Genomic DNA, 16620 nt, shown 5'->3' with positions numbered 1-16620 from the left:
CTTTCCTACTTATATAATGTACTGGCGATAAGATTGGCTGGTCTTTAAATAGCCCTCTCTTTGCAGCAAACTTCGCTTACGGCCAAACCAACCTGGCAACGCTAGTGAGCCACACAGGAAGTGAGTTGGCAGTTTGTAGTAGGCAGTAGGTGAGAGAGGCTCACCTTGTGTTTTTTGTTTTGTTTTATCTGCGTAAAGATTTATTTCTTTTGCAACTTATTGATTTTTGTTTGTTATAGTTTTTATACTTCCCAGCAGCAGTTTGCTGTCTGGGGAGAAATTTTTCTTTTGTTTGAAAAATGGATGGATTACATGGCAAAGAAGTGGACATGGCAGGAGGAAGACGAGTGCTAACAGACAAAGAAATGGATAAAGAACAACGAGATGGACAAGGACGAATGGATTATAACAAGAGGATTTACTCTAAAGAGGCTACAGTAATTGTTGACATGGCGGATCAGAGAGATGCAAGAGCAGAGGACATTATCAAAGCAGTGAACGAAAGGATTGGAGGAGGAAAGATTCTAGCAGTCAGACCAAGGCAAGTAAAAGAATATGAAATTACACTGATAAACAGGGAGGCGTGCGATGGATTAGATGAAGGATTAATGATAAAAGGAAAACTGTGTGAGATTCGACAACTGAAAACAAGGGAGTATGTGGTTTCTTTCATACATTTGCCAGCCTATATTGAGGACTCTGACATTTTAATTAAATTACAAAATTGGGGCGTAACACCTGTTTCAGACATCATAAGAAGAATGTATCCAGGCACAGACATTGCGGATGGTACAAGGTACCTAAGGGTGAAATTTCCTAAAGAAGTAGTGTCTCTGCCATACAGTACAAAGTTTGATACGGAGGAGGGAACACAGTATTTCAGGATCATGCATGATCGTCAGGTTAAAACCTGTCGATTGTGCATGAATCCGGGACATGTGTTCAAAGACTGTCCAGATTTTAAATGTCATCAGTGCAATGGCCAGGGTCATTACGCAAGGGATTGCGATGCAATTAAGTGCCCGGATTGCAGAAAGGTGATCATAAGATGTGAGTGTTGGATGGAGAATGAAATTCAAAATAAAGAGTCAGAAGGTGTAGGAGGGCGAATGTCAAAAGAAACTGAATTACAAAATGGTGGAGAGAATGAGGAAGAGGATGGTGTGAATAAAGAGGCTATTGTGGAAAATAAGAAGGAATTGGAAGAGAAAAGGCTGGAAGGAGAAATGGACAAAGGAATATTGACATCACAGGAAGTAACACAAGGGGTATTGGAGGAAATGGAGAACCAAGGATTAAAAGAAAAGGAGGAGGAAATGCAAGAGATAACTGAAGAGGAGAAAGAAATGGAATTGGAAGAGAAAAGGCTGGAAGGAGAAATGGACAAAGGAATATTGACATCACAGGAAGTAACACAAGGGGCATTGGAGGAAATGGAGAACCAAGGACTAAAAGAAAAGGAGGAGGAAATGCAAGAGATAACTGAAGAGGAGAAAGGAGTGGACAGAATGGATGATAGAAAGGACAAAAGGGTGACATTAAGAAGGAGAACCCTTAAGGTAATACCAAATGTGAATGTGGCCAGAAAAAAAAGACATTTTAGGGAAAAATACAATAAGGGGAAACATTTGTTTGAGAATAAATTTCAAGTGTTGAGGGAAGATGAGGAGGAGGAGGTAGACTAAGAATACAATGTTTGGTTTAAATTTGTATTATTATTTATTATTATAATGTTTTTATACATTGTATCATGGTATGCTAATGCCTTAATTGTATTTCAAAAAGAAAAATGGAGATAAAAGGTTATTTATTGAATGTAAAGTGAAATAAATGTGTTTGGTGTTTAGAGAAATGGCTTTTATCAAACCTGTGGCAAATAATTATTGTTTTTGTTTGTTATGCTTCTGTGGAAAATGTGTACAATGTTTTTAATGAAATATTTTAAATTTGTTAATAAAAAAAAAAAAAAATAAAAAAAAAAAAAAAAAAAATCTCGTCTGATCTCGGAAGCTAAGCAGGTTTGGGCCTGGTTAGTACTTGGATGGGAGACCGCCTGGGAATACCAGGTGCTGTAAGCTTTTTGGAAATTTTTCACTTAGTATATAATAATTTGGCAAAAAAATAGAGTCAATGCCCGATCTCTGAATCTTAGCAGGTTTGGGCCTGGTTAGTACATGGATGGGAGACTGCCTGTTAATACCAGGTGCTGTAAGCTTTTTGGACATTTTTCACTTAGTATATAATAATTTTGCCAAAAAATAGAGTCAATGCCCGATCTCTGAATCTTAGCAGGTTTAGGTCTGGTTAGTACTTTGATGAGAGACTGCCTAGGAATACCAGGTGCTTTAAGCTTTTGGGCTTTCTTTCCTACTTATATAATGTACTGGCGATAAGATTGGCTGCTCTTTAAATAGCCCTCTCTTTGCAGCAGACTTCGCTTACGGCCATACCAACCTGGCTATGCCCGATCTCGTCTGATCTCGGAAGCTAAGCAGGTTTGGGCCTGGTTAGTACTTGGATGGGAGACCGCCTGGGAATACCAGGTGCTGTAAGCTTTTTGGACATTTTTCACTTAGTTTATAATAATTTTGCCAAAAAATAGAGTCAATGCCCGATCTCTGAATCTTAGCAGGTTTAGGTCTGGTTAGTACTTTGATGAGAGACTGCCTAGGAATACCAGGTGCTTTAAGCTTTTGGGTTTTCTTTCCTACTTCCTACTAGAGTCAATGCCCGACCTCTGAATCTTAGCAGGTTTGGGCCTGGTTAGTACTTGGATGGGAGACCGCCTGGGAATACCAGGTGCTGTAAGCTTTTTGGAAATTTTTCACTTAGTATATAATAATTTTGCCAAAAAATAGAGTCAATGCCCGATCTCTGAATCTTAGCAGGTTTGGGCCTGGTTAGTACATGGATGGGAGACTGCCTGGGAATACCAGGTGCTTTAATCTTTTTGGAAAATTTCACGAATTATATAATAATCTTTCATTAAAAAAAAAAAAAAAAAAAAAAAGAGTCAATGCCCGATCTCTGAATCTTAGCAGGTTTAGGTCTGGTTAGTACTTTGATGAGAGACTGCCTAGGAATACCAGGTGCTTTAAGCTTTTGGGTTTTCTTTCCTACTTATATAATGTACTGGCGATAAGATTGGCTGCTCTTTAAATAGCCCTCTCTTTGCAGAGGACTTCGCTTACCGCCATACCAACCTGGCTATGCCCGATCTCGTCTGATCTCGGAAGCTAAGCAGGTTTGGGCCTGGTTAGTACTTGGATGGGAGACCGCCTGGGAATACCAGGTACTGTAAGCTTTTTGGAAATTTTTCACTTAGTTTATAATAATTTTGCCAAAAAATAGAGTCAATGCCCGATTTCTGAATCTTAGCAGGTTTAGGTCTGGTTAGTACTTTGATGAGAGACTGCCTAGGAATACCAGGTGCTTTAAGCTTTTGGGTTTTCTTTCCTACTTATATAATGTACTGGCGATAAGATTGGCTGGTCTTTAAATAGCCCTCTCATTGCAGCAGACTTCGCTTACGGCCATACCAACCTGGCTATGCCCGATCTCGTCTGATCTCGGAAGCTAAGCAGGTTTGGGCCTGGTTAGTACTTGGATGGGAGACCGCCTGGGAATACCAGGTGCTGTAAGCTTTTTGGAAATTTTTCACTTAGTATATAATAATTTTGCCAAAAAATAGAGTCAATGCCGGATCTCTGAATCTTAGCAGGTTTGGGCCTGGTTAGTACATGGATGGGAGACTGCCTGTTAATACCAGGTGCTGTAAGCTTTTTGGACATTTTTCACTTAGTATATAATAATTTTGCCAAAAAATAGAGTCAATGCCCGATCTCTGAATATTTGCAGCTTTGGGCGTGGTTAGTACATGGATGGGAGACTGCCTGGGAATACCAGGTGCTTTAATCTTTTTGGAAAATTTCACGAATTATATAATAATCTTTCATTAAAAAAAAAAAAAAAAAAAAAAAGAGTCAATGCCCGATCTCTGAATCTTAGCAGGTTTAGGTCTGGTTAGTACTTTGATGAGAGACTGCCTAGGAATACCAGGTGCTGTAAGCTTTTTGGACATTTTTCACTTAGTATATAATAATTTTGCCAAAAAATAGAGTCAATGCCCGATCTCTGAATATTTGCAGGTTTGGGCCTGGTTAGTACATGGATGGGAGACTGCCTGGGAATACCAGGTGCTTTAATCTTTTTGGAAAATTTCACGAATTATATAATAATCTTTCATTAAAAAAAAAAAAAAAAAAAAAAAGAGTCAATGCCCGATCTCTGAATCTTAGCAGGTTTAGGTCTGGTTAGTACTTTGATGAGAGACTGCCTAGGAATACCAGGTGCTGTAAGCTTTTTGGACATTTTTCACTTAGTATATAATAATTTTGCCAAAAAATAGAGTCAATGCCCGATCTCTGAATATTTGCAGGTTTGGGCCTGGTTAGTACTTTGATGAGAGACTGCCTAGGAATACAAGGTGCTTTAAGCTTTTGGGCTTTCTTTCCTACTTATATAATGTACTGGCGATAAGATTGGCTGCTCTTTAAATAGCCCTCTCTTTGCAGCAGACTTCGCTTACGGCCATACCAACCTGGCTATTCCCTGAGTTGGTACGATCCAGGAAGTGTGAGGTGGCAGTTTGGGAGGGAAAGGCTCTCCCCTATTTTTTGTTTTATTGTGTTTTCTTTTGATAATTACTTAAAGTTTATAAGTTCAATTTATTTATTTTTTTGTTTAAACCTCAGACAGTTTTACTGTCTGAGGTTTTATTTTTTTCAAAATGACGGATATTACAGTTACTGAACCGGAACGGATATTAGACCAAGAGACTGAGGACAACGACTACACTGAAAGAAACAAAGAAATGGACAACGGAAAGGTTAAAGATGACAAAGAAACATGGGCAATGGTTGCCACAAGGAGAAAGAAGAATGGAATGGATGCAAGGAGTAGAGGAACAGAAGAGCTATATACAAGTCAAGGTAAACAAACAAGAGATTATACTGATGGAAGACGAGAAGCAGTTCAAAGAAATGAGACAATGAAAAAGATAAAAAGCCAATCGAAATATCAGAGAGACTACAAAAAAGAAGCAACGCTAACTATGACTGTTAATGATCCAGAGAAAATATCTGTGATGATGATAATAAAGGCAGTGGAAGAGAAAACTGGATTTGGAAAGCTGTATGGACTGAGGAAAAAAAGTAATTTTGACTATGAACTAACCATGGAGAATGAGATGGATTGTGACAAGCTAGTAGATGGACTACTGATTGATGGACAGTTTTGTGAGATCAAAAAACTATGCAAAACTGAAAGAATGGTCTCTTTTTTGCTTTTGCCAAATTACATAAAAGATGATGAAATCATTCAAAAACTGGTGGATTGGGGAGTAAATCCTATTCTCCCTTTAAGAAGGAGATATTATCCTGGCACCACTGTTGCGGATGGAACAAGGTTTTTAAGAGTAAGATTCCCACAGGACATTGTGACTCTGCCATACAATGTGAGATTTGACACAGAGGAGGGACCAAAATACTTCAGGGTAATTCATGACGGCCAGCTAAAGACTTGCAGAATATGTGCAAGCACAGAGCATGAAAAAAAGGACTGTCCTCAATATACCTGCAGAGAATGTCTGGAACAGGGGCATTTTGCGCGGGACTGCCAAGCCCCACGGTGCAAAAGCTGTGAAAAGACATGGATGAGGTGTACATGTGAATCTGAAGAGGAGGACAATGCAGAAATGGAGATAGAGGTGCAGGAGCACATGGAGGAGACAAGCAGAAATAGAAGGAAAGATGAAACACAGGAGGTGAATGGGATTTCTGAGGATTTAAGTAAGCAAGGAAAGGAGGACTCCACGAGGAGAGAGGACAACGCAGATAAAGAAATTGAAGTGCATACAATGGAGACTGAGACACATCAAACTGTTGCTAATGATGGACAAATGAAAGAAAATGAATGTGCAACAACGAGTGAAATTGCAGCTGGGTGGAATAAAGAGGAGGTAAGCGATGAGGAAACTGATGAAATTAACCTTGAGCTTGAAAACAGAACAACGGACATTATGAACAGAAGACGTAAATTGATAACAGTATCAGAAATAAATATTAAACAAGTATTAAAGAAACAAAAGTTAAGAAGAGAAGACAGAGCAAGGCTAAATGAAGATAAAGTAGATCTAAATTCCTAGACATTAAGAGAGACCATATATAGATGATGGGTTGTTTTGGTTTGTGTTTTTTTTTTTTTTTTTTATTTCATTATGAGTAATTTATGTTTGGTCTCAATTAATGTTAGAGGGCTGTCATCTAAGCTGAAGTTTGAAAATATAATAAATTTAACAAAACAAAGTGATATTTTATGTATACAGGAGACTGGATGGAATGAAACAATAGTTAATGATTTTAAAAAATTTTGGGATGGAGAAATATGGTACAGTAATGATTTAAATAAGAAAAAAGGATTGGCAATACTAATTAGAAGGGGAGTAGTAGAATCAACGAATGTTTTATTTAAAGATAACAATGGAAGGATTTTAACTGTTAAAATTATGGATAGGGGAGAAGAAATAACAATATGTAATATACATGCTCCAAATGAAGATATGGAAAGAGTTACTTTTTTTAAAGAATTGAGTGTTTTGATTAATGGATGGAAGAATGTCATTGTTATAGGAGATTTTAATACTGTTTTAGAAAGAATAGATGTTGAAGATTTTATGGTGTATAGAGCTGATGTTGGAAGAAAAGAACTGAAATGTATGATGGCTGAACATAAATTTGTAGATGTATGGAGAGATAGAAACAGAGTCAAAAGAGAATATTCGAGAAGACAGTGGGTAAATACAATTTTAAAACAAAGCAGAATAGATTTCATTTTATGTGACAGAAGATTTGAGCATTTTATTTCAAAAGTTTTTTATAAAATGTATAGTGGGAGTGATCATGACTTTTTATATGTAATGATGGATTTTAGTGGAGTTGAAAGAGGACCAGGTGTATGGGTGGTTAATACACAGCTTTTAAAGAACGAATTGTATAAAATGGAAATGGAAAACCTAATTATTAATAGTGTAGATGATGTTTTATATGATGAAGCAATATGTGTGTGGTGGGACAATATAAAATCAGATATCAAAAGTTTTTCTATTGAATGTTCTAAGAAAATACAGAAAGCAAAAAGAGCTAAAGAAAGGGAACTAAATAAAGAATGGGAAAATGAAATGAAAAAGATAACTGAAGGAAATACGGATATTAGGAAAATAGTAATATTAGAAGAGAAAATTAAAAAAGTGGAAGAGGACAAATGTGTGGGTGCTAGAATAAGAAGTAAGATAAGAAATACAGTGGAAGGGGAAAGAAGTACAAAGTTTTTCTATGATGCAGAAAAGAATAGACAAAAAGCTGATTTAATAAAGAATGTTTCAATGCAAGGTAAAAATATAAAAGATAAAGAAGGGATTTTAAAAGAGGTCAAGGATTTTTATGGTGTTTTATTTAAGAAAAAGGGAGTTAATGAGGAAGATGAAGTATTTTTGTTAAATCAAATCAAAGTTAAAGTAAAAGAGGATGATAAAAAAATGTGTGATAGTGATATAACAGAAGAGGAGATAAATGAAGCTATAATGCAATTAAGTAATGGGAAAAGTCCTGGTTTAGATGGTTTATCATCTGAATTTTATAAGGTTTTTAAAGATGTTTTAATACCTATTTTGAAAGATCTTTTCATAGCCATTTTTAAGAATGGACAATTGAGTGAGAGTATGAAGAAGGGAATGATTAAAATAATTTATAAAAAGAAAGGGAATAAAGATGATTTACAAAATTACAGACCATTAAGTATGCTCAACACAGATTATAAAATATTGGCCAAGATTTTAGCGAATAGACTTAAAAAAGTAGTTCCCCACATCATTACAACTAATCAAGCATATGGCGTATTAGGAAGAGATATAGTGGATACAGTAACAAGCATTAGAGATTTAATTTGGTACATAAAAGAGAAAAAGAGTGATGGTTTTTTAATCAGTATAGATCTAGAAAAGGCATTTGACAGAGTTGAGCACAAATATTTATTTGATTTAATTCAACAGTTTGGTTTTGGTAATAATTTTATAAAGTGGATGAAATGTTTTTATACAGATATTTTTAGTTGTTTTAAAATAAATGGTTTTTTAACAGACTTCATAGGAATATCTAGATCTATAAGACAAGGATGTCCCTTATCAGCTTTATTATATACTTTAGTTGCTGAACCGTTAGGTTTAGCAATAAATGGAGAAAAAGAAATAAAAGGTTTTTTAATAGAAGACAATGTAATAGAACAAAAATTGTTTCAGTATGCAGATGATACTACTCTGATTTTAAAAGATTTTAATAGTGCTGAAAAGGCTATGGGAATTATTGATAAATACTGTCGAGGTTCGGGTGCAAAAGTAAATAAGGAAAAAACTGAATATATTAAGATTGGAAAAGTGGACATTTCAAAAAGAAATTGGCAGTTAAAAGAGCAAAAGAATAATATAAAAATTTTAGGCATTACACTTGGATCTGATGAAATTAAAACTAGAGAAATAAATTGGGATGAAACTGTAAACAAAATGGAAAAAAGATTAAATTTTTGGAAACAGAGAGTACTGTTTCTAAAAGGGAAGGTCCTTGTCTTGAATTCTCTTTTTTTATCCAAAATGTGGTATGTTTTAAGTGTTGTTAGTTTACCAATATGGGTATATAAGAGAATAAAAACTATGATTTTAAAGTTTCTTTGGGATGGTAAGCCATCTAAAATTGCATATAACACAATCATTGGAAAGGTGGAAGATGGAGGATTAGGACTAATAGATCCATGGCTGAGAATGAAAAGCATGAGAATTAAAACAGTAAAAAAGTTTTTTAACAAAGACAACATTCCATGGAAAAGTGTCATGAATTATGTTATTAATAAATGCGGACAAATAGGAGATGATTTTTTATGGATGGCTTTTAAGGATAATATGATAGAAAATATACCAGAGTTTTATAAAGAATTGTTGAGAAGCTGGAAAATGTTTTATGAAAATGTGTACGTAGAGATTAAAGGGAGAAAACAGTACCTGCAGCAACCCCTATTTTTAAATCAAAATAATAAAAGCAAAAAGCATATGTTTTATGAAAACTGGTACGCAGTAGGTTTTAGACAAGTAAAAGACATTTTATATGAAGTGAAACCTGGATTTTTACCTACACAAGCAATAATTGATTCACTTGAGGAAATAGAAGATATAGAAAACAAAGGGAAAATTGAAGAACAATATACAAAATTAAAATTAGCATTGCCAGAACATTGGATTAAAAATATTGAGGATAATGAAAAAGAAACCGAAAATGAAAAACCAAAGGTTTTTTTAAAAGCAGGGGATGATAAGATTGTTTTTAATGATTGTGTCATTAAGATGTTTTATACCTGTTTAAGTAAGACTGTTTTTGTAAAGCCTAAAGCAATAGAATATTGGGAAAAGTTATTTGACAATTTTGATGCTTCGAATATATGGAAAAATGTAAGATTGAATTTTAAAAGTCCGGTTTTGGAAAATTTTGATTTTTTATTAAGACACAATTGTGTGATGACAGAAATTATTTTAAGTAAAATTGGGTTAGCGCAAGATGAAATGTGCAAAGTGTGTTTGGAGAAAAAGGAAGGTGTATTACATTTATTTTTAAATTGCAGAAAGTTAAGTGATTTTATAAAAATGTTAAAAAAGATGGTATGTGATTTTCTGTATAATGACAAGATTACATTGGAAGAATGGGATACATTGCTTTTATTTGGCTTCAATGGAAGGACAAAAAATAACTATGCTCTAAATTTTATGTTAACGCTTGCAAGATTTGCAATATGGAGAAGGAGAAATATAATGAAACAAAAGAAAAAATAAATAGCGATAAAGTTATTATATAAACAGATCATGATGGAGGAAATACAAGTTTTATATGACTATTGCAAAATGCTTGAGAATATGGAAATGTTTGAAAAATGTTTTACAAGGAATAATCCATACATTGTTAAAACTTGGACTGGTTTTGAAGTTCTGTTACTGGAAGATGTTTAAATATTTGTGGTGATGTATTGTTAATGTTTTTATTTTGTGATTTTTAATAAATAAAAAAAAAAAAAAAAAAAAAATCTCGTCTGATCTCGGAAGCTAAGCAGGTTTGGGCCTGGTTAGTACTTGGATGGGAGACCGCCTGGGAATACCAGGTGCTGTAAGCTTTTTGGAAATTTTTCACTTAGTATATAATAATTTTGCCAAAAAATAGAGTCAATGCCGGATCTCTGAATCTTAGCAGGTTTGGGCCTGGTTAGTACATGGATGGGAGACTGCCTGTTAATACCAGGTGCTGTAAGCTTTTTGGACATTTTTCACTTAGTATATAATAATTTTGCCAAAAAATAGAGTCAATGCCCGATCTCTGAATATTTGCAGCTTTGGGCGTGGTTAGTACATGGATGGGAGACTGCCTGGGAATACCAGGTGCTTTAATCTTTTTGGAAAATTTCACGAATTATATAATAATCTTTCATTAAAAAAAAAAAAAAAAAAAAAAAAGAGTCAATGCCCGATCTCTGAATCTTAGCAGGTTTAGGTCTGGTTAGTACTTTGATGAGAGACTGCCTAGGAATACCAGGTGCTTTAAGCTTTTGGGTTTTCTTTCCTACTTATATAATGTACTGGCGATAAGATTGGCTGGTCTTTAAATAGCCCTCTCTTTGCAACAGACTTCGCTTACGGCCATACCAACCTGGCTATGCCCGATCTCGTCTGATCTCGGAAGCTAAGCAGGTTTGGGCCTGGTTAGTACTTGGATGGGAGACCGCCTGGGAATACCAGGTGCTGTAAGCTTTTTGGAAATTTTTCACTTAGTATATAATAATTTTGCCAAAAAATAGAGTCAATGCCGGATCTCTGAATCTTAGCAGGTTTGGGCCTGGTTAGTACATGGATGGGAGACTGCCTCTTAATACCAGGTGCTGTAAGCTTTTTGGACATTTTTCACTTAGTATATAATAATTTTGCCAAAAAATAGAGTCAATGCCCGATCTCTGAATATTTGCAGCTGTGGGCCTGGTTAGTACATGGATGGGAGACTGCCTGGGAATACCAGGTGCTTTAATCTTTTTGGAAAATTTCACGAATTATATAATAATCTTTCATTAAAAAAAAAAAAAAAAAAAAGAGTCAATGCCCGATCTCTGAATCTTAGCAGGTTTAGGTCTGGTTAGTACTTTGATGAGAGACTGCCCAGGAATACCAGGTGCTTTAAGCTTTTGGGCTTTCTTTCCTACTTATATAATGTACTGGCGATAAGATTGGCTGCTCTTTAAATAGCCCTCTCTTTGCAGCAGACTTCGCTTACAGCCATGCCAACCTGGCTTTGGCCGATCTCGTCTGATCTCGGAAGCTAAGCAGGTTTGGTCCTGGTTAGTACTTGGATGGGAGACCGCCTGGGAATACCAGGTGCTGTAAGCTTTTTGGACATTTTTCACTTAGTTTATAATAATTTTGCCATAAAATAGAGTCAATGCCCGATCTCTGAATCTTAGCAGGTTTAGGTCTGGTTAGTACTTTGATGAGAGACTGCCTAGGAATACCAGGTGCTTTAAGTTTTTGGGTTTTCTTTCCTACTTATATAATGTACTGGCGATAAGATTGGCTGGTCTTTAAATAGCCCTCTCTTTGCAGCAAACTTCGCTTACGGCCAAACCAACCTGGCAACGCTAGTGAGCCACACAGGAAGTGAGTTGGCAGTTTGTAGTAGGCAGTAGGTGAGAGAGGCTCACCTTGTGTTTTTTGTTTTGTTTTATCTGCGTAAAGATTTATTTCTTTTGCAACTTATTGATTTTTGTTTGTTTTAGTTTTTATACTTCCCAGCAGCAGTTTGCTGTCTGGGGAGAAATTTTTCTTTTGTTTGAAAAATGGATGGATTACATGGCAAAGAAGTGGACATGGCAGGAGGAAGACGAGTGCTAACAGACAAAGAAATGGATAAAGAACAACGAGATGGACAAGGACGAATGGATTATAACAAGAGGATTTACTCTAAAGAGGCTACAGTAATTGTTGACATGGCGGATCAGAGAGATGCAAGAGCAGAGGACATTATCAAAGCAGTGAACGAAAGGATTGGAGGAGGAAAGATTCTAGCAGTCAGACCAAGGCAAGTAAAAGAATATGAAATTACACTGATAAACAGGGAGGCGTGCGATGGATTAGATGAAGGATTAATGATAAAAGGAAAACTGTGTGAGATTCGACAACTGAAAACAAGGGAGTATGTGGTTTCTTTCATACATTTGCCAGCCTATATTGAGGACTCTGACATTTTAATTAAATTACAAAATTGGGGCGTAACACCTGTTTCAGACATCATAAGAAGAATGTATCCAGGCACAGACATTGCGGATGGTACAAGGTACCTAAGGGTGAAATTTCCTAAAGAAGTAGTGTCTCTGCCATACAGTACAAAGTTTGATACGGAGGAGGGAACACAGTATTTCAGGATCATGCATGATCGTCAGGTTAAAACCTGTCGATTGTGCATGAATCCGGGACATGTGTTCAAAGACTGTCCAGATTTTAAATGTCATCAGTGCAATGGCCAGGGTCATTACGCAAGGGATTGCGATGCAATTAAGTGCCCGGATTGCAGAAAGGTGATCATAAGATGTGAGTGTTGGATGGAGAATGAAATTCAAAATAAAGAGTCAGAAGGTGTAGGAGGGCGAATGTCAAAAGAAACTGAATTACAAAATGGTGGAGAGAATGAGGAAGAGGATGGTGTGAATAAAGAGGCTATTGTGGAAAATAAGAAGGAATTGGAAGAGAAAAGGCTGGAAGGAGAAATGGACAAAGGAATATTGACATCACAGGAAGTAACACAAGGGGTATTGGAGGAAATGGAGAACCAAGGATTAAAAGAAAAGGAGGAGGAAATGCAAGAGATAACTGAAGAGGAGAAAGAAATGGAATTGGAAGAGAAAAGGCTGGAAGGAGAAATGGACAAAGGAATATTGACATCACAGGAAGTAACACAAGGGGCATTGGAGGAAATGGAGAACCAAGGACTAAAAGAAAAGGAGGAGGAAATGCAAGAGATAACTGAAGAGGAGAAAGGAGTGGACAGAATGGATGATAGAAAGGACAAAAGGGTGACATTAAGAAGGAGAACCCTTAAGGTAATACCAAATGTGAATGTGGCCAGAAAAAAAAGACATTTTAGGGAAAAATACAATAAGGGGAAACATTTGTTTGAGAATAAATTTCAAGTGTTGAGGGAAGATGAGGAGGAGGAGGTAGACTAAGAATACAATGTTTGGTTTAAATTTGTATTATTATTTATTATTATAATGTTTTTATACATTGTATCATGGTATGCTAATGCCTTAATTGTATTTCAAAAAGAAAAATGGAGATAAAAGGTTATTTATTGAATGTAAAGTGAAATAAATGTGTTTGGTGTTTAGAGAAATGGCTTTTATCAAACCTGTGGCAAATAATTATTGTTTTTGTTTGTTATGCTTCTGTGGAAAATGTGTACAATGTTTTTAATGAAATATTTTAAATTTGTTAATAAAAAAAAAAAAAAATAAAAAAAAAAAAAAAAAAATCTCGTCTGATCTCGGAAGCTAAGCAGGTTTGGGCCTGGTTAGTACTTGGATGGGAGACCGCCTGGGAATACCAGGTGCTGTAAGCTTTTTGGAAATTTTTCACTTAGTATATAATAATTTGGCAAAAAAATAGAGTCAATGCCCGATCTCTGAATCTTAGCAGGTTTGGGCCTGGTTAGTACATGGATGGGAGACTGCCTGTTAATACCAGGTGCTGTAAGCTTTTTGGACATTTTTCACTTAGTATATAATAATTTTGCCAAAAAATAGAGTCAATGCCCGATCTCTGAATCTTAGCAGGTTTAGGTCTGGTTAGTACTTTGATGAGAGACTGCCTAGGAATACCAGGTGCTTTAAGCTTTTGGGCTTTCTTTCCTACTTATATAATGTACTGGCGATAAGATTGGCTGCTCTTTAAATAGCCCTCTCTTTGCAGCAGACTTCGCTTACGGCCATACCAACCTGGCTATGCCCGATCTCGTCTGATCTCGGAAGCTAAGCAGGTTTGGGCCTGGTTAGTACTTGGATGGGAGACCGCCTGGGAATACCAGGTGCTGTAAGCTTTTTGGACATTTTTCACTTAGTTTATAATAATTTTGCCAAAAAATAGAGTCAATGCCCGATCTCTGAATCTTAGCAGGTTTAGGTCTGGTTAGTACTTTGATGAGAGACTGCCTAGGAATACCAGGTGCTTTAAGCTTTTGGGTTTTCTTTCCTACTTCCTACTAGAGTCAATGCCCGACCTCTGAATCTTAGCAGGTTTGGGCCTGGTTAGTACTTGGATGGGAGACCGCCTGGGAATACCAGGTGCTGTAAGCTTTTTGGAAATTTTTCACTTAGTATATAATAATTTTGCCAAAAAATAGAGTCAATGCCCGATCTCTGAATCTTAGCAGGTTTGGGCCTGGTTAGTACATGGATGGGAGACTGCCTGGGAATACCAGGTGCTTTAATCTTTTTGGAAAATTTCACGAATTATATAATAATCTTTCATTAAAAAAAAAAAAAAAAAAAAAAAGAGTCAATGCCCGATCTCTGAATCTTAGCAGGTTTAGGTCTGGTTAGTACTTTGATGAGAGACTGCCTAGGAATACCAGGTGCTTTAAGCTTTTGGGTTTTCTTTCCTACTTATATAATGTACTGGCGATAAGATTGGCTGCTCTTTAAATAGCCCTCTCTTTGCAGAGGACTTCGCTTACCGCCATACCAACCTGGCTATGCCCGATCTCGTCTGATCTCGGAAGCTAAGCAGGTTTGGGCCTGGTTAGTACTTGGATGGGAGACCGCCTGGGAATACCAGGTACTGTAAGCTTTTTGGAAATTTTTCACTTAGTTTATAATAATTTTGCCAAAAAATAGAGTCAATGCCCGATTTCTGAATCTTAGCAGGTTTAGGTCTGGTTAGTACTTTGATGAGAGACTGCCTAGGAATACCAGGTGCTTTAAGCTTTTGGGTTTTCTTTCCTACTTATATAATGTACTGGCGATAAGATTGGCTGGTCTTTAAATAGCCCTCTCATTGCAGCAGACTTCGCTTACGGCCATACCAACCTGGCTATGCCCGATCTCGTCTGATCTCGGAAGCTAAGCAGGTTTGGGCCTGGTTAGTACTTGGATGGGAGACCGCCTGGGAATACCAGGTGCTGTAAGCTTTTTGGAAATTTTTCACTTAGTATATAATAATTTTGCCAAAAAATAGAGTCAATGCCGGATCTCTGAATCTTAGCAGGTTTGGGCCTGGTTAGTACATGGATGGGAGACTGCCTGTTAATACCAGGTGCTGTAAGCTTTTTGGACATTTTTCACTTAGTATATAATAATTTTGCCAAAAAATAGAGTCAATGCCCGATCTCTGAATATTTGCAGCTTTGGGCGTGGTTAGTACATGGATGGGAGACTGCCTGGGAATACCAGGTGCTTTAATCTTTTTGGAAAATTTCACGAATTATATAATAATCTTTCATTAAAAAAAAAAAAAAAAAAAAAAAGAGTCAATGCCCGATCTCTGAATCTTAGCAGGTTTAGGTCTGGTTAGTACTTTGATGAGAGACTGCCTAGGAATACCAGGTGCTTTAAGCTTTTGGGTTTTCTTTCCTACTTATATAATGTACTGGCGATAAGATTGGCTGGTCTTTAAATAGCCCTCTCTTTGCAACAGACTTCGCTTACGGCCATACCAACCTGGCTATGCCCGATCTCGTCTGATCTCGGAAGCTAAGCAGGTTTGGGCCTGGTTAGTACTTGGATGGGAGACCGCCTGGGAATACCAGGTGCTGTAAGCTTTTTGGAAATTTTTCACTTAGTATATAATAATTTTGCCAAAAAATAGAGTCAATGCCGGATCTCTGAATCTTAGCAGGTTTGGGCCTGGTTAGTACATGGATGGGAGACTGCCTCTTAATACCAGGTGCTGTAAGCTTTTTGGACATTTTTCACTTAGTATATAATAATTTTGCCAAAAAATAGAGTCAATGCCCGATCTCTGAATATTTGCAGCTGTGGGCCTGGTTAGTACATGGATGGGAGACTGCCTGGGAATACCAGGTGCTTTAATCTTTTTGGAAAATTTCACGAATTATATAATAATCTTTCATTAAAAAAAAAAAAAAAAAAAAGAGTCAATGCCCGATCTCTGAATCTTAGCAGGTTTAGGTCTGGTTAGTACTTTGATGAGAGACTGCCCAGGAATACCAGGTGCTTTAAGCTTTTGGGCTTTCTTTCCTACTTATATAATGTACTGGCGATAAGATTGGCTGCTCTTTAAATAGCCCTCTCTTTGCAGCAGACTTCGCTTACAGCCATGCCAACCTGGCTTTGGCCGATCTCGTCTGATCTCGGAAGCTAAGCAGGTTTGGTCCTGGTTAGTACTTGGATGGGAGACCGCCTGGGAATACCAGGTGCTGTAAGCTTTTTGGACATTTTTCACTTAGTTTATAATAATTTTGCCATAAAATAGAGTCA

At 36.6% G+C, this 16620-nt stretch overlaps 10 non-coding genes across 10 annotated transcripts; all 10 read left to right on the top strand.

Annotated features, from left to right (window-relative positions):
* The first annotated feature begins 2436 nt into the window (after positions 1–2436).
* On the top strand, positions 2437–2555 carry LOC128009336 (5S ribosomal RNA). Its single transcript, XR_008181049.1, has one exon. It is a non-coding gene; the product is annotated as a 5S ribosomal RNA (ribosomal RNA).
* Positions 2556–3185: 630 nt separating this feature from the next.
* LOC128003004 (5S ribosomal RNA) lies at positions 3186–3304 on the top strand. Its single transcript, XR_008175736.1, has one exon. It is a non-coding gene; the product is annotated as a 5S ribosomal RNA (ribosomal RNA).
* A 221-nt stretch (positions 3305–3525) lies between these two features.
* Positions 3526–3644, top strand: LOC128009335 (5S ribosomal RNA). The gene has a single exon (XR_008181048.1). It is a non-coding gene; the product is annotated as a 5S ribosomal RNA (ribosomal RNA).
* A 7131-nt stretch (positions 3645–10775) lies between these two features.
* Positions 10776–10894, top strand: LOC128009334 (5S ribosomal RNA). The gene has a single exon (XR_008181047.1). It is a non-coding gene; the product is annotated as a 5S ribosomal RNA (ribosomal RNA).
* Positions 10895–11402: 508 nt separating this feature from the next.
* On the top strand, positions 11403–11521 carry LOC128005533 (5S ribosomal RNA). The gene has a single exon (XR_008178181.1). It is a non-coding gene; the product is annotated as a 5S ribosomal RNA (ribosomal RNA).
* A 2582-nt stretch (positions 11522–14103) lies between these two features.
* On the top strand, positions 14104–14222 carry LOC128009333 (5S ribosomal RNA). The gene has a single exon (XR_008181046.1). It is a non-coding gene; the product is annotated as a 5S ribosomal RNA (ribosomal RNA).
* A 630-nt stretch (positions 14223–14852) lies between these two features.
* On the top strand, positions 14853–14971 carry LOC128003002 (5S ribosomal RNA). The gene has a single exon (XR_008175734.1). It is a non-coding gene; the product is annotated as a 5S ribosomal RNA (ribosomal RNA).
* A 221-nt stretch (positions 14972–15192) lies between these two features.
* Positions 15193–15311, top strand: LOC128009331 (5S ribosomal RNA). The gene has a single exon (XR_008181044.1). It is a non-coding gene; the product is annotated as a 5S ribosomal RNA (ribosomal RNA).
* Positions 15312–15822: 511 nt separating this feature from the next.
* Positions 15823–15941, top strand: LOC128009330 (5S ribosomal RNA). The gene has a single exon (XR_008181043.1). It is a non-coding gene; the product is annotated as a 5S ribosomal RNA (ribosomal RNA).
* Positions 15942–16449: 508 nt separating this feature from the next.
* On the top strand, positions 16450–16568 carry LOC128005532 (5S ribosomal RNA). Its single transcript, XR_008178180.1, has one exon. It is a non-coding gene; the product is annotated as a 5S ribosomal RNA (ribosomal RNA).
* The last annotated feature ends 52 nt before the right edge of the window (positions 16569–16620 follow it).

The sequence above is a fragment of the Carassius gibelio genome, chromosome B22, assembly GCF_023724105.1.
Source record: "Carassius gibelio isolate Cgi1373 ecotype wild population from Czech Republic chromosome B22, carGib1.2-hapl.c, whole genome shotgun sequence".
Lineage (NCBI taxonomy): Eukaryota > Metazoa > Chordata > Actinopteri > Cypriniformes > Cyprinidae > Carassius > Carassius gibelio.
This window is presented reverse-complemented; position numbering and strand designations above follow the sequence as displayed.